General features: G+C 33.9%; 2 long non-coding RNA genes across 3 annotated transcripts; one reads left to right on the top strand and one right to left on the bottom strand.

Annotated features, from left to right (window-relative positions):
• Positions 1–4,578: 4,578 nt before the first annotated feature.
• Positions 4,579–9,179, bottom strand: LOC139745768 (uncharacterized). 2 transcript variants are annotated; one of them, XR_011711939.1, is made up of 3 exons: positions 9,046–9,179; positions 6,655–6,733; positions 4,579–4,992 (listed from the first exon to the last, which is right to left on the bottom strand). It is a non-coding gene; the product is annotated as an uncharacterized lncRNA (long non-coding RNA). The 2 variants fall into 2 exon arrangements; XR_011711940.1 differs by lacking the exon at positions 9,046–9,179 and adding an exon at positions 8,288–8,465.
• A 43-nt stretch (positions 9,180–9,222) lies between these two features.
• On the top strand, positions 9,223–14,458 carry LOC139745767 (uncharacterized). The gene is made up of 3 exons (XR_011711938.1): positions 9,223–9,401; positions 13,684–13,770; positions 14,076–14,458. It is a non-coding gene; the product is annotated as an uncharacterized lncRNA (long non-coding RNA).
• Positions 14,459–20,369: the final 5,911 nt, after the last annotated feature.

Genomic DNA, 20,369 nt, shown 5'->3' with positions numbered 1-20,369 from the left:
CATTTACCTTATAATAATGGTTGTGTTTACCCTAATACACTTATATATATATATATATATATATATATATATATATATATATATATATATATATATATATATATATATATCTTTTTTCAAACTATTCGCCATTTCCCGCGTTAGCGAGGTAGCGTTAAGAACAGAGGACTGGGCCTTTGAGGGAATATCCTCACCTGGTCCCCTTCTCTGTTCCTTATTTTGGAAAATTAAAAAAACAAAAACAAGAGGGGAGGATTTCCAGGCCCCCGCTCCCTCCCCTTTTAGTCGCCTTCTACGACACGCAGGGAATACGTGGGAAGTATTCTTTCTCTCCTATCCCCAGGGATGAATATATATATATATATATATATAAGGATCAAATATAAAAAAATAAAATATACAATATTTATTCATAATAAAACACAATCATAGTTTCAATCACATTCTTACAAAATCCATTACAAAATAAATGTCATACGACAAATATATATATATATATATATATATATATATATATATATATATATATATATATATATATATATATATATATATCCCAATATTAAGTTACTGAAAATATTGTCTGTTTACAATTGGTAAATGATAAATAAGTGTGTACGAAGCTTAGTAACTATGGTCTTGAAAAAGCAATCACTGTTACAAACATGAAATCCTTTCTATGTGGAACTATAGAATCAACTCTATAATAACTCAGTCATCATCTCTTAATAATCAACTATATAATCAACTATATAATCAACTATATAATCAACTATATAATCAACTCTATAATAACTCAGTCATCATCTCTTAATAATCAACTATATAATCAACTATATAATCAACTATATAATCAACTCTATAATAATCAACTCTAATAATCAACTATATAATCAACTCTGTAATAACTCAGTCATCATCTCTTAATAATCAACTATATAATCAACTATATAATCAACTCTGTAATAACTCAGTCATCATCTCTTAATAATCAACTATATAATCAACTCTGTAATAACTCAGTCATCATCTCTTAATAATCAACTATATAATCAACTATATAATCAACTCTGTAATAACTCAGTCATCATCTCTTAATAATCAACTATATAATCAACTATATAATCAACTCTGTAATAACTCAGTCATCATCTCTTAATAATCAACTATATAATCAACTATATAATCAACTCTATAATAACTCAGTCATCATCTCTTAATAATCAACTATATAATCAACTCTGTAATAACTCAGTCATCTCTTAATAATCAACTATATAATCAACTATATAATCAACTCTGTAATAACTCAGTCATCATCTCTTAATAATCAACTATATAATCAACTATATAATCAACTCTATAATAACTCAGTCATCATCTCTTAATAATCAACTATATAATCAACTCTGTAATAACTCAGTCATCATCTCTTAATAATCAACTATATAATCAACTATATAATCAACTATATAATCAACTCTATAATAACTCAGTCATCATCTCTTAATAATCAACTATATAATCAACTATATAATCAACTCTGTAATAACTCAGTCATCATCTCTTAATAATCAACTATATAATCAACTATATAATCAACTCTGTAATAACTCAGTCATCATCTCTTAATAATCAACTATATAATCAACTCTGTAATAACTCAGTCATCATCTCTTAATAATCAACTATATAATCAACTATATAATCAACTCTATAATAACTCAGTCATCATCTCTTAATAATCAACTACATAATCAACTCTGTAATAACTCAGTCATCATCTCTTAATAATCAACTATATAATCAACTCTATAATAACTCAGTCATCATCTCTTAATAATCAACTATATAATCAACTATATAATCAACTCTATAATAACTCAGTCATCATCTCTTAATAATCAACTACATAATCAACTCTGTAATAACTCAGTCATCATCTCTTAATAATCAACTATATAATCAACTCTATAATAACTCAGTCATCATCTCTTAATAATCAACTATATAATCAACTATATAATCAACTATATAATCAACTCTATAATAACTCAGAGTCATCATCTCTTAATAATCAACTATATAATCAACTATATAATCAACTCTGTAATAACTCAGTCATCATCTCTTAATAATCAACTATATAATCAACTATATAATCAACTCTATAATAACTCAGTCATCATCTCTTAATAATCAACTATATAATCAACTCTGTAATAACTCAGTCATCATCTCTTAATAATCAACTATATAATCAACTCTGTAATAACTCAGTCATCATCTCTTAATAATCAACTATATAATCAACTATATAATCAACTCTGTAATAACTCAGTCATCATCTCTTAATAATCAACTATATAATCAACTCTGTAATAACTCAGTCATCATCTCTTAATAATCAACTATATAATCAACTATATAATCAACTCTGTAATAACTCAGTCATCATCTCTTAATAATCAACTATATAATCAACTATATAATCAACTATATAATCAACTCTATAATAACTCAGTCATCATCTCTTAATAATCAACTATATAATCAACTCTGTAATAACTCAGTCATCATCTCTTAATAATCAACTATATAATCAACTATATAATCAACTCTGTAATAACTCAGTCCTCATCTCTTAATAATCAACTATATAATCAACTATATAATCAACTATATAATCAACTCTATAATAACTCAGTCATCATCTCTTAATAATCAACTATATAATCAACTCTGTAATAACTCAGTCATCATCTCTTAATAATCAACTATATAATCAACTATATAATCAACTCTGTAATAACTCAGTCATCATCTCTTAATAATCAACTATATAATCAACTCTGTAATAACTCAGTCATCATCTCTTAATAATCAACTATATAATCAACTATATAATCAACTCTGTAACAACTCAGTCATCATCTCTTAATAATCAACTATATAATCAACTATATAATCAACTATATAATCAACTCTGTAATAACTCAGTCATCATCTCTTAATAATCAACTACATAATCAACTATATAATCAACTCTGTAATAACTCAGTCATCATCTCTTAATAATCAACTATATAATCAACTATATAATCAACTCTGTAATAACTCAGTCATCATCTCTTAATAATCAACTACATAATCAACTATATAATCAACTATATAATAACTCAGTCATCATCTCTTAATAATCAACTATATAATCAACTCTGTAATAACTCAGTCATCATCTCTTAATAATCAACTATATAATCAACTATATAATCAACTCTATAATAACTCAGTCATCATCTCTTAATAATCAACTACATAATCAACTATATAATCAACTATATAATCAACTCTATAATAACTCAGTCATCATCTCTTAATAATCAACTACATAATCAACTATATAATCAACTATATAATCAACTCTATAATAACTCAGTCATCATCTCTTAATAATCAACTACATAATCAACTATATAATCAACTATATAATCAACTCTATAATAACTCAGTCATCATCTCTTAATAATCAACTACATAATCAACTACATAATCAACTATATAATCAACTATATAATAACTCAGTCATCATCTCTTAATAATCAACTATATAATCAACTATATAATCAACTATATAATCAACTCTATAATAACTCAGTCATCATCTCTTAATAATCAACTATATAATCAACTATATAATCAACTCTATAATAACTCAGAGTCATCATCTCTTAATAATCAACTACATAATCAACTATATAATCAACTATATAATCAACTATATAATAACTCAGTCATCATCTCTTAATAATCAACTATATAATCAACTATATAATCAACTCTGTAATAACTCAGTCATCATCTCTTAATAATCAACTACATAATCAACTATATAATCAACTATATAATCAACTCTATAATAACTCAGTCATCATCTCTTAATAATCAACTATATAATCAACTCTGTAATAACTCAGTCATCATCTCTTAATAATCAACTATATAATCAACTCTGTAATAACTCAGTCATCATCTCTTAATAATCAACTATATAATCAACTATATAATCAACTCTGTAATAACTCAGTCATCATCTCTTAATAATCAACTACATAATCAACTATATAATCAACTATATAATCAACTCTATAATAACTCAGTCATCATCTCTTAATAATCAACTATATAATCAACTCTGTAATAACTCAGTCATCATCTCTTAATAATCAACTATATAATCAACTCTGTAATAACTCAGTCATCATCTCTTAATAATCAACTATATAATCAACTATATAATCAACTCTGTAATAACTCAGTCATCATCTCTTAATAATCAACTACATAATCAACTATATAATCAACTATATAATCAACTCTATAATAACTCAGTCATCATCTCTTAATAATCAACTATATAATCAACTCTGTAATAACTCAGTCATCATCTCTTAATAATCAACTATATAATCAACTATATAATCAACTCTGTAATAACTCAGAGTCATCATCTCTTAATAATCAACTATATAATCAACTATATAATCAACTCTATAATAACTCAGTCATCATCTCTTAATAATCAACTATATAATCAACTATATAATCAACTCTGTAATAACTCAGTCATCATCTCTTAATAATCAACTATATAATCAACTCTGTAATAACTCAGAGTCATCATCTCTTAAAGTGAAAGAACGGCTCAGCTCACAAAAACATCTTCTACCACGTCGTAACACACGCTTGTAGAAGTAATACAGAAAACAACAGTAGGAGAAGATTAACATGAAGTTAGCCACGGATTCATGCACATACCAAAAGAAGAAGAAATACACATAGCAGATGACCAGGTACACGAAGAGGTGCGTGAGTACGAACCTCCCATTTCGGCAACAGTCATTCATTGTGATTCTATACATAATGATAGCCATACTTCCAATAATATTTGGGGCCTCCTGGTCGATTTTATAAAAGCAACATCGATGACACCTGTAAGTAGAAATGGAGTTTAGGGTCGTCATACACTTCCATATATTTCTATTTTTTTTTGGGGGGGGTGTGTGGGTGTGTGAGGGGGTGTTGTGTAGTTCCTTAAGCCTAGTTAACGCATAGAGGACAACCACACACCATTTTTTTTTTCTCTCTCTCTCTCCCCTCCCCCAAAAGTCGAACAGGTTTTTTTTTTTTAAGAAAAGGACCAACTCAATGGCACAGGAAAATGAACCCACTGTAGATGGATACTATATAAACTATGAGTATATACAAAAATCATATTTATAAAAGATGCAATGCTCATCTACGAGTTTCTGACCCTCTCTTATCAACGCCGGTTTCTGCAAGCAAAACACACACACACACACACACACACACACACACACACACACACACACACACATACACAGCGAAAGACACATTCAAACAGCAGTTACGCTATACCCTGTGCCAATAACGGCACACCGAGCACATACGCCCTACCTGTGCCAATAATGGCACACCGAACACACTCCACATGTGTACAAGGAAAGTGTAATGTGGCACTCGAAATCATGATCAAAATATCAAGAAGGCGTATACAATTCTTCACATGGCAGCTAAAATAAAAGAAACAAGGTTAAAACCCGATATAAAACCAACCACATACCAAGACTTAATACTACAAGTAAACACAGGATAACAGCAATGTTAAGATTAGAATATATATATATATATATATATATATATATATATATATATATATATATATATATATATATATATGTGTGTGTGTGTGTGTGTGTGTGTGTGTGTCTCTGTGTGTCTGTGTGTGTGTGTGTGTGTGTCTCTGTGTGTCTGTGTGTGTGTGTGTGTGTGTGTGTGTGTGAGGCTAACAACACACACTATCGTCAAACCATGGAAACTAGAAAATTGGGAGGTAATTGGTAAAGGTAGACAATGTGGCGAAGTTGTCTTAACGTATTGGATATTATAAATTTGGAGTCCCCATAAGATATGTAGTCTAAGTGCTATAATAAACACTTCAAATAAAAGAAAAAAATCAGCACGTATATTATAAATTTCGCGACTCATGAGATATATATTTATATATACCAAGTCCTATAGTAAACACTTCAAATTCAATAAGAGACAGTCTAAGTGCTATAATAAACACTTCAAATCTATTAAAAAAAATCAAAACGTTTATTATAAATTTAGCAATCAATAAGAGACAGTCTAAGTGCTATAATAAACACTTCAAATTTTGAAGAAAAAAAAAAAAGGCAAATGTTTAATATAAATCTAGCGACATAATCTAAATCCTGTTATAAGCACTTCCAAATTTATATGAATAAAAAAAATCAACATCTTATATTTAAATGAACATGTATATTATAAATCTGGCGACTTATAAAAGACATATTCTAAGTCCTAATATAAGCACTTCAAAATTCAATAAAAAAAAAAATTTAAAATCTAAAAATTAAATTTTTTTTTTACCAAATCGTATGGAAAAAAAGTAATGACAAGAAATGCCCTAAGGGGCGAACAGCAATTAAAAAAAAATCAATTTAAAAGCAAAGCTATGGTACTTAGCAAATACCTAAATGTATTCATAACGAAATTTAAAAAAAAAAATCTACCGTTTATCAACAGAAACTTGACTGTTTTAATTACCTGTTAGGAAGGTATATATTCAAACTCCCTGGGCCATATTTGCACGTTTCTTCCTTAAAAGCATTCATCTTGCGCTGGTCTGGGGAGGAGGGGAAGATATAAGGGTAATAACAACAACAATAATAATAATAATAATAATAATAATAATAATAATAATACATGTGTATGTGGGTGGGTTGGGTCATTCCTTCGTCTGTTTCCTTGCGCTACCTCGCTAACGCGGGAGACAACGACTAAGTATATAATAAATATAAATAAATCATAACAACCATCATAATTTCGCAATATATATATGTATATATATATATATATATATATATATATATATATATATATATATATATATATATATATATATTCTAACAAATGCTAAAACCCGTAATACATGGGATCAATTGAGGACATATGATCAATAAGATACCTTGAAGTTTACACAGGATCAATAGAAGACTAAACTTCTTAATTACTTGATCAGTTAGTAAACATTTATATCAGTTATCTTCCTCATTTACCAATAAATGTTTTAGTTATCCATCCATTATATCATTCAGTTTTCTTTGAGGAATGATATGCTCATTTTCTAAGTTACATTATCCAGGGTAAATCATATTGTTTTGAGGGTCTCATTATTCTATGTTATAATAGGAAATTCTCCTTTAATCAATTGCAATTTAAATCAATAATAAATACTTTCACTTATTACAAATCATGGAAGGACGAAACGGGTGTAAGAGACAAGATTAAGTAAATAAAATGCATTAATATACAAGAAGGAAATATGATCGCGATAGTAAACAAACCTTTTCACTCTCATTATGGATCTAATGATATAAAAGCTGTTAGGTAAATTTATAATGTAATCTGTACACATCTCAGTCACTTCAATCACTTAGGTTATATAAATGTTATATAAATGAAGCCAGTATATTTGCCAAAGAGATTTTAAATAACATATAGAGAGAGCTCAATATGTATGAAGTATAAACTGTATTATGTATCGAATTAACCATGTTTATTTTTGCTATTATAAATATATGTTTATATATTCTTATATGTGTTTGGTATTTAACTAACGTAACAAGAGGCAAAAGTAGGTAATTAACTATGGCCATCTACTGTCAGATGGTAGCTTGGTGGTAAGGGAATCTTATGTCTAGTCCAAATCTCTGTTAACAAGCTTAAATATATAATATAATTTTTTTTAATTTTCCAAAAGAATGAACAGAGAAGGGGGCCAGGTGAGGATATTCCCTTAATGGCCCAGTCCTCTGTTCTTAACGCTACCTCGCTAACGCGGGAAATGGCGAATAGTTTGAAAAAAAAAAAAAAAATATATATATATATATATATATATATGGTTCAGTACATATACATTAAAAAGTCAAATGAACAATACGTATCTAGCTTTACTGTCTGGTTTACATTTAAATAAATTCTTTAAATACCAGTTAAATAAATAAATCAATTTCAAGGCACTGAAACACGTTATCCTATAATCCATCTTAAATACACATCAAAATCTAAAACAATGACATAACGTTATTATTTGCAATACTTCTAAAAAAAAATATGAATATGTAATACGTTAAATGAGACCATAACTACAAAATACATCATGTACTCAATTACATACCAATAACACGTTGTTAGCGAGGTCTTCAGGTGATGGACTATATACAATATATATATATATGTATATATATGTGTGTCTGTGTGTGTATGTAACCACAAGTATAACGAGCGCAGCTCAAACTACGTTGTTAACAGGTCTTTGACGAAGGTTCGACTGCGCCCGTGTGGGCTAGCTAGGAGAGAGAGAGAGAGAGAGAGAGAGAGAGAGAGAGAGAGAGAGAGAGAGAGAGAGAGAGAGAGAGAGAGATGCAGTAGTTGCCATTTGCCTCTTGTGTATACATCTTTCACTCCTTCTCATGCAATTTTCATCTCCCTTTGTCTCCCCCCCCACACACAACTCTCGTATCAAATGACTCAACTGGCAATTGGACTTGTTTGGGATGCTACTGCAGGTGGAGGGTATGGGGGTTTATTTATATTTATATATCACGAGCTGGAAACCCCTTACGGCAACACCTCTTACGTCCCAATGTTCATTTTCCATTTAATAGGACGTTTTTCGACGCCAATAAATACCACTTCAGGTATATAAATAGGGCAAGATTTATCATAGGGTCGTCAGTTATCGATAATTATCATTAGTTATCACTCTATACTTATCATTACCTTCATAAGTCATAATAATTTACCTTTGGTTTTTTGGGGGGTCACCCTAAGCATAATATGCATGTCATTAACGTCTCATTAACGATATATTTGACCCTTATTTGGTCATTATATGCAAGATAATCATGATAAACAGAACATGGCTCCACCTACCAATTTATCGATCCCACACGAACGTATGTACCTAAGTAACCGATGGGCCAATACGTATTTCTCCAGGGAGTGAATAAAAATGACTGTCCCATACGAGTGTATAACCGGTCCCGTACACGTCCACTACCCGTCCCAAAATATGGCAGCGAGCCAGCCACTTGGGCCTTAATCAGTTGTTGCCACATCTCCATCACGCTCACACGTCAACTATCTCTCGCTCCTAACCGGACTGCATCGGAGGACGTCAAAGTAAATGGTTTATCAACACACTGTACTACCCATTCACCACGACCCTGCTTGGTAACTTTGAGACAGAAGCATAGTCTCAGGAAACTTGGCATTTCTAGACACTAGAGGTAAGTGTTGAAGTTTTATTAAGTGTATAAGCGATTTACGTCTCGGATTAATACATATTTCACATCAGTTTTGCCCAGGATATATGTATTGACCTCATAATACAGCAGGGAAGGAGGCCTCGCTCTCTCCTATAGGTGCATTACACACTGTCATGGCATTTTGACTTCAATTTGTGGAGGGCAATTGTAACTTGCACGTCCTCGGTACGCTCTATCGGTGGCCATCCTTGGTCTATCCGTTACGTTACGCTCGGTCGGTGGCCCGCTTGTTGCCGTTGTCACACGCCAAAACGAATTTATTTATTTATTCGTCACGTATTGGTAAATATGGTAAATACGTGCCTCTCATTTACCGTGCCAGATTTGCCGGTAATTACATGAATATAAATTAATACATATTGTCGTCAAAGATGATTGGACGCAAATTCTGTAATTGATTTGCATAGAAAGCATTGTCTCGTTTCCGTGAATAAAATTACTAATTCTATTAAGTATATATATTCAACAGATTTTTTTTATATTTTAGAATGTTAATGAACTGCTTCGTCCCCTTCGTCCCAAATTTATTCAATCTATGATTAAGAACGTAAAAAAATCTAGGGGATGTGATTATTATTGTTGTTATTATTATTATTATTATTATTATTATATATATATATATATATATATATATATATATATATATATATATATATATATACATATATATTGGAAAGGATCACAATTTTGCGCGTGATCAAGATATTCCTATGAGTCCACGGGGAATATGAAACACGAAAAGTTCCCAAGTGCACTTTCGTGTAATAATCACACCATCAGGGGAGAGACACGAGAGGAATATAACAGTCAGTTGATATACAACGAAGAGACGAAGCTAGGACGCCATTGGGTAAACATGTTTTATATATATATATATATATATATATATATATATATATATATATATATATATATATATATATATATATTTTTATACTTTGTCGCTGTCTCCCGCGTTTGCGAGGTAGCGCAAGGAAACAGACGAAAGAAATGGCCCACCCCCCCCCCCCATACACATGTATATACATACGTCCACACACGCAAATATACATACCTACACAGCTTTCCATGGTTTACCCCAGACGCTTCACATGCCTTGATTCAATCCACTGACAGCACGTCAACCCCGGTATACCACATCGCTCCAATTCACTCTATTCCTTGCCCTCCTTTCACCCTCCTGCATGTTCAGGCCCCGATCACACAAAATCTTTTTCACTCCATCTTTCCACATCCAATTTGGTCTCCCTCTTCTCCTTGCTCCCTCCACCTCCGACACATATATCCTCTTGGTCAATCTTTCCTCACTCATCCTCTCCATGTGCCCAAACCACTTCAAAACACCCTCTTCTGCTCTCTCAACCACGCTCTTTTTATTTCCACACATCTCTCTTACCCTTACGTTACTCACTCGATCAAACCACCTCACACCACACATTGTCCTCAAACATCTCACCTCCAGCACATCCATCCTCCTGCGCACAACTCTATCCATAGCCCACGCCTCGCAACCATACAACATTGTTGGAACCACTATTCCTTCAAATATATATATATATATATATATATATATATATATATATATATATATATATATATATATATATATATATATATTAGGTTCCACTGGTTTTGACAAAGTGGCATTCACTAAACCCTTACAGATATTACTTTCATCATTACTTAAATTACTGTATTTCTAAATTACAAAAAGACTTTGTGACATCAACACAGCTGGCTTCCCTGTTAGAGCACACAAAACTTAAACCATAGCCTAATGCACACAAGGAATCTTTATCTAGTTGTTTATTAGACAGGTTTACCACAAAAGATGGGTTTGTGTTCTTGGTCCAGTCGCTGTTTTTCATAAGATGTCAAAACCAGTGGATCCTAATTATCCTAAAAGATTTATAAGCTATTAACACCTTAAAAAAAAAAAAAAAAGACAGGGATATACATATTACTAAAGCAGATAAAGATAACACTATTGTGAATTTAGACAAAAGTAACTATTTATCTAAAATGAATGATCTTCTAAATGATGACACAACATATTCTAAACTTGGTAAAAATCCCTTAGAAGCAGTTAATTCTCATGTCAATAAAGAAATGAAGTTGTTGTTGAAAGGTAACAGTTCTCTTATCAAAAGTTTGTCATCTTTGTCCCCTTCATTGCCATATATGTATGGACTTATCAAAACACATAAACAGAATTTTCCAGCAAGACCTATAGTGAGTTCAGTAGGCTCCATCACATATAAATTGTCAAAATGGTTAGTTTCTATATTAAGCGCTTTCTCTAGTGGGTAAGGTATCAAATTCTAATATCATGAACAATGTAGATTTAGTTAACAAGCTAAACAATATCAACGTTAATTTTGAATTCAAACTAGTTAGCTTTGATGTTTCCTCACTTTTCACTAAAGTTCCAATTGATGACCTTATAGATTATTTATTTGATGTCTTGGATGATATTCATTTACTTGTTTCAAAGTCTAATTTCATTGAAATGATAAAATTGTGTAAAAAGACTGTGAACTGATAAAATTGTATATAAAAGACTGTGTATTTCAATTTAATGGAGATTATTATGCTCAAAAATTTGGTATGGCAATGGGTAACCCTCTTTCACCTGTACTAAGTAATCTTTATATGGAATTTTTTGAAACAAAATTACTAAAGGATATCTTACCTTCTAATGCAATTTGGTTTAGGTATGTAGATGATGTTCTTTGTGTTTGGCCAACAAATGAAAATTTACAAATATTTCTCCCCTTACTTAACAATTTAGTACCTTCCATCAAATTTACTGTAGAAAATGAGAATAATGGTATGTTACCATTTTTAGATTGCATCATCCATAGACAAGGAAACAAGTTTAAGTTTAGCATATACAGAAAACCTACCAATGTATGCTCATATATCCATTATTACTCATCTCAACATGACACTTAAATTATCATCATTTCAATCTATGTTCCTAAGGGCATTACGTATTTGCAGTCCAGAGTTTATTGATGAGGAGTTTGAGAAGATTGGAAAATATTCTATTGGATGTAAGTTAAAGTACCCTAGATCTTTCATAGATAAATCCCTTAAGTTAGCAAAGAAATCATTTTATAGAGTTGAGCCCAAACCTCCCATTGACAACAAGAATCTTTTAGTTCTCCCTTTTAATAATAATTTCACTTTGCTTCCCATGTTGCTTAAATCCTTTAATGTAAATGTTGCCTTTAGCAACAATAATACTATAAAGAATATCTTAATCAGGAATTCACCAGAAAATTCTCTTGGTTGTATCTATAAGTTCCTTGTGGAAACTGTGATAAATTTTATGTTGGTCAGACTGGTAAGGATCTTTCTGTTAGACTTAAGCAACATAAATATAGTATAAGAACGGGACAAGAATCAAATGCCTTGTTTAATCATGTTAAAAATTATGATCATTGTATTAACTGGAGTAACGCCATCTCAGTTGTTAACTCTAACTCTATTACCACGAGAAATATCACTGAATCTTCTATTATTAAATACACAAAGAATTATAATCTTAATATTAGTGATGGTCTATACAAATTAGATAACTTTATTGTTGATAAGATTTGTAAAATGGTAAGTTTATGAACGCTCGTTGTATATTTTTTGGACAATCACATGTTTACCAAATGGCGTCCTAGCTTCGTCTCTTCGCTGTATATCAACTGACTTATATTTCTCTCTTGTGTCTCCCCTGATGATGTGATTATTACACGAAAGTGCACTAGGGAACTTTTCGTGTTTCATTTTCCCCGTGGACTCATAGGAATATATATATATATATATATATATATATATATATATATATATATATATATATATATATATATATATATATATGTGTGTGTGTGTGTGTGTGTGTGTGTTACAGAGTAATGTACTCCGATGTTCCTTTCTCAGTATCATATGTTTGTATCATATATGTATTTACTCATATGTACACACACACACACACACACACAAGGAAGGTAGTTTATGCCAATTAGCCATTATATCGGCCAGCCCCTTTGAGAGGATGAACAGCTGGGTGGACTGTGGGTCGGTTACCACATCCAGGAATCGAAAGCGTTCATCAGCGTTAAAATGTACGTGTTTACACACAAAGGGACTTTTGTGTATGCAAATATGATTTCTCGTATGATCATTTGTACACTTCTAAGTTACATGTTTATAATTTTTTCTTAATATTTGTGCTTCCCATCCATAGTATGGACGCCTCTGAAGGATCATTAAGAGCGTGGCGTGGGAATGTGCAATATACAGAAAGCAGAATTGAAATTAAACTGCCTAACAGGTCAGTAGTTATAGTATATTTGTAAGCATAGCACTTTCTTTAAGTGTCAATCATTGACAGAAGGGAGGTACTGAGCATGTACGTTATTTCTGCTTTTAACATGAAATTATTTCTTATATTACCCAAATAAATTGGCATTTTGATTGAGATTATAAAAAAAAAAAAATTGTGCTAATAGCCGGCTATAGTGATCATATACATAAGCTTAATACTTTTTTTTTTCCTTTTTTTTTTTTTTAGGAATTCTCATAATCTCAACATGAACTCAAAAATGTTCCATAAGTAAATGCCTTTTTCTCTTCCAGGTGTCCACGTTGTAAGGCTTACAAAAATGATGAGAATGACCCTGGCCTTTGGGAGAGCTTAACCATTATGGTATATATCTATTTGAAACATGGCCTGAAATTCATCATAGCATTCATACTGTCTGCCTCTTCTTTCTGTCTACCTTTAATGGCTGCCGATAATTTTCGTAAAACGGATTATATTTGTGTCTCTTTCACAATACTGATTTTGGCTCTGGTAATCGTAACTTACATTTGCATTCATTGTGTGGGCTATAACTTGGCCGAGAAATATTCCATGCGTACTGGTCTTAAGAAACTCCAAGAGGAAAATGAGGAGTTAAAAGACTTAATTAGTATCTCCTAAAGAATAAAGAAGTAATCACTCCTTGTCTTAAAAAAAATATATCAACACAACCAGTGAGAATGTAATTTAAATTTGGTCATTTACAGCAAAACACACTCGCACACACACACACACACACACACACACAAAACGCAAATTTGAATAACGCTTGCAATGCAGTCATATATATATATATATATATATGTATATATATATATATATATATATATATATATATATATATATATATATATATATGTGTGTGTGTGTGTGTGTGTGTTGCGACCCACAACCTGTTCCTTCTGATATTTAATGTTTAAGTTCTTGAGCTGTTGCAATGGCCAGTTTCCAATCAGTAAATACATACATATATATTTAAATCCTCAATTCCTATTTATTAAATTTTCTAATGACTTCTTGTGTGCAACTCATAACAGCAAGTAGTTCAAGATTATATATATATATATATATATATATATATATATATATATATATATATATATATATATATATATATATATATATAAGGTGAAGTTTAAACTATTATATTTTGTTCTATAATCAGTAATTTTTAACGTGTACCTGTTGGAATTTGTAGGGAACAATCTTTTGTACTCTCTAAGTAAACATAAACTTGTATATCTACAAAAATAAATATTTTTTTGCTAGTGTTAGTTTGATTGCCCTTATATGTAATATTGCAAGATGAACGGGGGAGCTATATTTGCAAATTATATACCTCAACATCATTTTGCTTTGAAAGTGAAGCTGCTTCGTATATGGTGTTACGTTTAGCGTTGCTGACTGTTACGCTTGTGTGGGCTCCCTATAAAATCAAACTCAAACAGGTTTAAATTCTGGTCGCTGCAGTCGGCCCACAGTCTACCCAAGCTGTTCATCTTGCCCTAGAAGCTGGTTGATATGACTCACTTCCGCTTCCATGGTTCCATTCCCAGGTATCTAGAATACTTCACGTCTTCCAACTGTCTCCATGCATACTCACACCGCAGCTTATATATCCCTGAACCCTGTTAAGCCTAATAACCTTGCTCTTAGCCAAGTTTACTCTCAACTCCCTCCTTTCATAAAGTCTTCCAAAGTCAGTCAACAACTTCTACAGTTTCACACCCATACCTGACACCAGTGATGGGTCATCAGCAAACAACAGAAAACTCATTCTATCCAGGCCCTCTCATCCCCTCTCCAAGACTCGCTTATTTCCTTGCGCTACCTCGCTAACGCGGGAGACAGCGACAAAGCAAAATAAAAAACAATATTATTTATTTTATTTTGCTTTGTCGCTGTCTCCCGCGTTTGTGAGGTAGCGCAAGGAAACAGAAGAAAGAAATAGCCCAACCCAACCCCATACACATGTATATACATACACGTCCACACACGCAAATATACACACCTATACATCTCAATGTACACACACACACACACATATATATATATATATATATATATATATATATATATATATATATATATATATATATATATATACACACACAGACACATACATATATACCCATGCACACAATTCACACTGTCTGCCTTTATTCATTTCCATCGCCACCTCGCCACACATGGAATACCATCCCCCTCCCCATTCATGTGTGCAAGGTAGCGCTAGGAAAAGACAACAAAGGCACCATTCGTTCATACTCAGTCTCTAGCTGTCATGCAATAATGCCCGAAACCACAGCTCCCTTTCCACATCCAGGCCCCACACAACTTTCCATGGTTTACCCCAGACGCTTCACATGCCCTGATTCAATCCACTGACAACACGTCAACCCCGGTATGCCACATCGATCCAATTCACTCTATTCCTTGCCCGCCTTTCACCCTCCTGCATGTTCAGGCCCCGATCACTCAAAATCTTTTTCACTCCATCTTTCCACCTCCAATTTGGTCTCCCACTTCTCCTCGTTCCCTCCACCTCCGACACATATATCCTCTTGGTCAATCTTTCCTCACTCATTCTCTCCATGTGCCCAAACCATTTCAAAACACCCTCTTCTGCTCTCTCAACCACGCTCTTTTTATTTCCACACATCTCTCTTACCCTTACATTACTTACTCGATCAAACCACCTCACACCACACATTGTCCTCAAACATCTCATTTCCAGCACATCCATCCTCCTGCGCACAACTCTATCCATAGCCCACTCCTCGCAACCATACAACATTGTTGGAACCACTATTCCTTCAAACATACCCATTTTTGCTTTCCGAGATAATGTTCTCGACTTCCAAACATTCTTCAAGGCTCCCAGGATTTTCGCCCCCTCCCCCACCCTATGATTCACTTCCGCTTCCATGGTTCCATCCACTGCCAGATTCACTCCCAGATATCTAAAACACTTTACTTCCTCCAGTTTTTCTCCATTCAAACTTACCTCCCAATTGACTTGACCCTCAACCATACTGTACCTAATAACCTTGCTCTTATTCACATTTACTCTTAACTTTCTTCTTTCACACACTTTACCAAACTCAGTCACCAGCTTCTGCAGTTTCTCACATGAATCAGCCACCAGCGCTGTATCATCAGCGAACAACAACTGACTCACTTCCCAAGCTCTCTCATTCACAACAGACTTCATACTTGCCCCTCTTTCCAAAACTCTTGCATTCACCTCCCTAACAACCCCATCCATAAACAAATTAAACAACCATGCAGACATCACACACCCCTGCCGCAAACCTACATTCACTGAGAACCAATCACTTTCCTCTCTTCCGACACGTACACATGCCTTACATCCTCGATAAAAACTTTTCACTGCTTCTAACAACTTGCCTCCCACACCATATATTCTTAATACCTTCCACAGAGCATCTCTATCAACTCTATCATATGCCTTCTCCAGATCCATAAATGCTACATACAAATCCATTTGCTTTTCTAAGTATTTCTCACATACATTCTTCAAAGCAAACACCTGATCCACACATCCTCTACCACTTCTGAAACCACACTGCTCTTCCCCAATCTGATGCTCTGTACATGCCTTCACCCTCTCAATCAATACCCTCCCATATAATTTACCAGGAATACTCAACAAACTTATACCTCTGTAATTTGAGCACTCACTCTTATCCCCTTTGCCTTTGTACAATGGCACTATGCACGCATTCCGCCAATCCTCAGGCACCTCACCATGAGTCATACATACATTAAATAACCTTACCAACCAGTCAACAATACAGTCACCCCCTTTTTTAATAGATTCCACTGCAATACCATCCAAACCTGCTGCCTTGCAGGCTTTCATCTTCCGCAAAGCTTTTACTACCTCTTCTCTGTTTACCAATTCATTTTCCCTAACCCTCTCCCTTTGCACACCACCTCGACCAAAACACCCTATATCTGCCACTCTTATCATCAAATACATTCAACAAACCTTCAAAATAGTCACTCCATCTCCTCACATCACCACTACTTGTTATCACCTCCCCATTAGCGCCCTTCACTGAAGTTCCCATTTGCTCCCTTGTCTTACGCACTTTATTTACCTCCTTCCAGAACATCTTTTTTTTTTTCCGAAAATTTAATGATACTCACTCACCCCAACTCTCATTTGCCCTCTTTTTCACCTCTTGCACCTTTCTTTTGACCTCCTGTCTCTTTCTTTTATACATCTCCCACTCAATTGCATTTTTTCCCTGCAAAAATCGTCCAAATGCCTCCCTCTTCTCTTTCACTAATAATCTTACTTCTTCATCCCACCACTCACTACCCTTTCTAATCAACCCACCTCCCACTCTTCTCATGCCACAAGCATATTTTTCGCAATCCATCACTGATTCCCTAAATACATCCCATTCCTCCCCCACTCCCCTTACTTCCATTGTTCTCACCTTTTTCCATTCTGTACTCAGTCTCTCCTGGTACTTCCTCACACAAGTCTCCTTCCCAAGCTCACTAACTCTCACCACCCTCTTCAGCCCAACATTCACTCTTCTTTTCTGAAAAAAAATATTATATATATATAAATATATAATTTATTCTATATTTCATTTTGCTTTGTCGCTGTCTCCCATGTTAGCGAGGTAGCGCAAGGAGACAGACGAAAGAATGGCCCAACCCACCCACATACACATGTATATACACACACACGTCCACATACGCATATATACACACCTATACATCTCAACATATACATATATATACACACAGACATATACATATATACTTTTTTTTTTTTTTTTTTTTATACTTTGTCGCTGTCTCCCGCGTTTGCGAGGTAGCGCAAGGAAACAGACGAAAGAAATGGCCCAACCCCCCCCCCATACACATGTACATACACACGTCCACACACGCAATATACATACCTACACAGCTTTCCATGGTTTACCCCAGACGCTTCACATGCCTTGATTCAATCCACTGACAGCACGTCAACCCCTGTATACCACATCGCTCCAATTCACTCTATTCCTTGCCCTCCTTTCACCCTCCTGCATGTTCAGGCCCCGATCACACAAAATCCTTTTCACTCCATCTTTCCACCTCCAATTTGGTCTCCCTCTTCTCCTCGTTCCCTCCACCTCCGACACATATATCCTCTTGGTCAATCTTTCCTCACTCATTCTCTCCATGTGCCCAAACCACTTCAAAACACCCTCTTCTGCTCTCTCAACCACGCTCTTTTTATTTCCACACATCCCTCTTACCCTTACGTTACTTACTCGGTCAAACCACCTCACACCACACATTGTCCTCAAACATCTCATTTCCAGCACATCCATCCTCCTGCGCACAACTCTATCCATAGCCCACGCCTCGCAACCATACAACATTGTTGGAACCACTATTCCTACATATATACACATGTACATAATTCATACTGTCTGCCTTTATTCATTCCCATTGCCACCCTGCCACACATGAAATAACAACCCCCTCCCCCTGCATGTGTGCAAGGTAGCGCTAGAAAAAGACAACGAAGGCCACATTCGTTCACACTCAGTCTCTAGCTGTCATGTAATAATGCACCGAAACCACAGCTCCCTTACCCCAGACGCTTCACATGCCCTGGTTCAAACCACTGACAGAACGTCAACCCTGGTATACCTCATTGTTCCAGTTCTACATCATACTGACCTCTAACAGCCAGGATCAAACCCGGTTCCTCCTGCGTAGGAGGCAGGAGGACTACTGTAAAATGCTATCTTCTTTTTGGAAGGTCAGATGTATAATGCTTATCGAGCCATTTCATAGGCTACCTGTTTTACGAGTGTTACATTTGTTAATGGAGGTGGGATCCACGAGTAGAGGTTACTGAAGTGTGGTTAACTTATAATAGAGTGATTTGGGTGGGTGGGATTTGGAGTTATTGCATAAAATGGGTGCCAAGGAGAAGGGGTGGGGGTTTGTTCTGGGATCTGTATTTCATTGTAAAGGGATTGAGTGTTTGTGGTTACGTGGCAGCCAGAGGTTGTTTCGAGTGCAATATTTTGTGTGGTTTGCTGTGGAGAAGGGTAGAACAACTTACTTTAAAGTGGAGCACATGAATTGATTGTATAAAATGCTAAGATATTATCTCGTTTTTTTCCGTCCAAATCTGGTGGCTATTTCTGAGGGGCATTAATTTCTGTGATGCTTTTGTGTACATTATGTTTTTGTTGTAGGAAATGATTGTCCTTTGTGTGGTATGCAATGCCTAAAATTGCTGATGGTGTGAAATAGAGTCATGGAAGTGTGGGGTTCAAACATTCTGTTCTTGGTGAGCCACTGTTCTCCAATTGTGTAGTATTGCATTGAATGTTTGGTGTTGCTACTGACATGTTAGGGTGGTGTGATGTGCTTGTGAGGTTGACTACAGATTAAAGAACCTTCATATGTTGAGAGAGTCAAGAGTGTGTGTAAAAGAAGACCAAATTGAGCTAGATAAAAACTGCTCCCTGGCAAACTACATTATAAAGTTCAAGTGTATTTTTCTAATGTGATACCTC

The sequence above is a fragment of the Panulirus ornatus genome, chromosome 62 (assembly GCF_036320965.1).
Source record: "Panulirus ornatus isolate Po-2019 chromosome 62, ASM3632096v1, whole genome shotgun sequence".
Taxonomy (NCBI): Eukaryota; Metazoa; Arthropoda; class Malacostraca; order Decapoda; family Palinuridae; genus Panulirus; species Panulirus ornatus.
This window is presented reverse-complemented; position numbering and strand designations above follow the sequence as displayed.